The 2342-nt window shown below is 37.1% G+C and overlaps 1 protein-coding gene across 1 annotated transcript in view; it reads left to right on the plus strand.

Annotated features, from left to right (window-relative positions):
- PATJ (PATJ crumbs cell polarity complex component) overlaps positions 1–2342 on the plus strand; it is a 431680-nt gene that overhangs the window by 334692 nt on the left and 94646 nt on the right. The window lies entirely within an intron of this gene.

The following is a 2342-nucleotide window of genomic DNA, read 5'->3' on the forward strand; positions in this document are numbered from 1 at the left end:
TCTCAAGACAATTAAAGAGCCCCACCTTCCGGACCTGAAGGATTGAGAATAATTTTTAGATATTGTTTCATACTACATTTCGCCAAGAATAAAGGGCTTCCCCAAACCTATTGACTGATCTCTCTCCCTACCTCATCTGCTTCTCCCTCTCTCTCTTTTTTTTTTTTTAAATCATAAAATTTTTCACTGTTCCCAGTAAAATCTCTGCATGCTCTCGTCAAAAGAGGAAAGATAGTCCTAATTTCGACAACTTTTATAGCATAAATGTAAATGGCCTAGCATAAAGTAGTGGTTTAGAGTATGGTCTTAGGCAAGTTACTTGACCTCTCTAAGCTTCAGTTTCCTCATCTGAAGAATGGGAATAATAAGGATATTATGAGGAAGAAAATGGTGTACAAAGTGTAAATCACATAGCAGAGTGTTAAGGCAAATGGTAGGTTCTTAGTAAATTCATTCGTTAATCCAGCAGATACTTCCTGAGTGCCATTATGTTTCAGGAACATGCAAAACTCCCCCCACCCCTCACGGGGACACATTGAAAGGCAGGGCCAAGATGGGGGTAGATAAAGAATATATAAATTAGCAATGTGCTAGGTTGAACCATATGAAATTGCCATTTTTGTAGGTAAAAATTTCATATGGTTCAACCTTTTAGAGTGTTAATAACTGTTCACCATTGCTAGTCATTGTTTGATTATTTCTCTTATAAGACTGGTATGTGCTCTCCTGCTTGCTACACCATCCTAGGACTGTTGCCTGATACATCTTGTCAGAGAACACTATGTGATCAGTATGGGCTTTAACTGTTTTTACCGTTAGTTTATGTCACGACAGGTAGAAACAGTAAGCTCTAACCCTCTAGAAGTTTCTTGCTTGTTTCCTGTGAGGGCAGATGTCTCATCAGGCATTGTGCTGGGCCCTACAGGAGTCACCAGGGAGAAAACACAGGCCTTACTCTTAAGTCTGTTATCAGTAAGGGTAATAGACTTTGTGTCTGGAAAAGCATACCAGCTGTATTACAGTTAGAGAAAGAAAAACTAAATGTTATAGGAGTTCAAAGGAGGAAGGAATCCCATCTCATTCAGGGGTTAGGGAAGGTTTCTTAGAAGACATGGCCTTTAAGGTGAACCTTGAAAGATGTGTAACCAATTGACTGCTAAGGTTGGCATAATCCTCAAACAATGTGGATTTTGGGTAGTGAGTAGGCATTGGGTCTTTGTAGGGCAACAATGGGCAATCAGATTTCAACAATAGAATCACAAAACTGAAGGGACTACATACTATGCATAATAATTTATTCATCCTTTTATTCTCAGTGCCTAAAATATAGTAGTTGCTCAATAAATGTCCATTTATATCTAGATGTATGCATGTATACATAAGGTGCTACCTATGAGAAACTATACTGCAAAAAGCTTTTAAATACTTGTCTAAGATTACTTGTCATTTTCAAGGCCTCTGATCTAGGCATACTCCAGTGCTATTTCCACTATTTAGTTATTATTGGCTTTGGTCCATATCTCAATAGCCCCGGATACACAATCAAGGAGTTTATAATAACTTTAGTAGGTATTAGATTTCTCTAAAATGTTTTTAAAGGGAGAACAACTTGTTTTTAGACAACGGATCAGATGGTGGTTTATGAAGCATAAATTTCAATTGTGAGAGACTGGAGGCAGGGAAGTGTCTGGAATCTATTTCAGAAATCTAGGTGAGAGCCTGTAAGGACTATTTTTTAAAGTCTTTTGAAAGAAAAAAACAAAACAAAACTATTTCAGAGCTTTGCAATTTACAAAACAAGATCTCATCTTTTATCTCATTAACTTAATTATTTTTTAATATCTCAGTTTTTTCTAAAATGGAGTTTGAGTTGGTTTGTGATCTCATTTGATCCCTACAATAACTCTATGTAAAAAGTAGAACAGGAGTTATTTATCCTAGATTTATAGATGAGATCTCAGTCTGCTCATTGAAAGATTGTAAAACTAAAAATAGAAAGAGCTGGGACTCTCTCTAAAGAGTCCTTGACTCCCCAGTATCTTGCTGACATAGACAATTATGAATCCTTAAAATAATTTTAATCTTTTGGGTATAAGCCTATGTTTTTATAATGTTGAGAACATCTCTGTTAATATAATATACACTTTTGAGGCAGTGGAGCCCTGATGGCACAGTAGTTAAGAGCTTGGCTGCTAACCAAAAGGTTGGCAGTTCAAATTCACCAGCCACTCCTTGGAAACCCTATGGGGCAGTTCTGCTCTGTCCTGTAGGGTCGCTATAGGGTCAGAATCAACTCTACGGCAATGAGTCTGGTTTTTGAGGCAGTATAACTAAGTTGTTCT

The sequence above is a fragment of the Trichechus manatus genome, unplaced genomic scaffold (genome assembly GCF_000243295.1).
Source record: "Trichechus manatus latirostris isolate Lorelei unplaced genomic scaffold, TriManLat1.0 scaffold00003, whole genome shotgun sequence".
NCBI classification, from domain to species: Eukaryota; Metazoa; Chordata; class Mammalia; order Sirenia; family Trichechidae; genus Trichechus; species Trichechus manatus.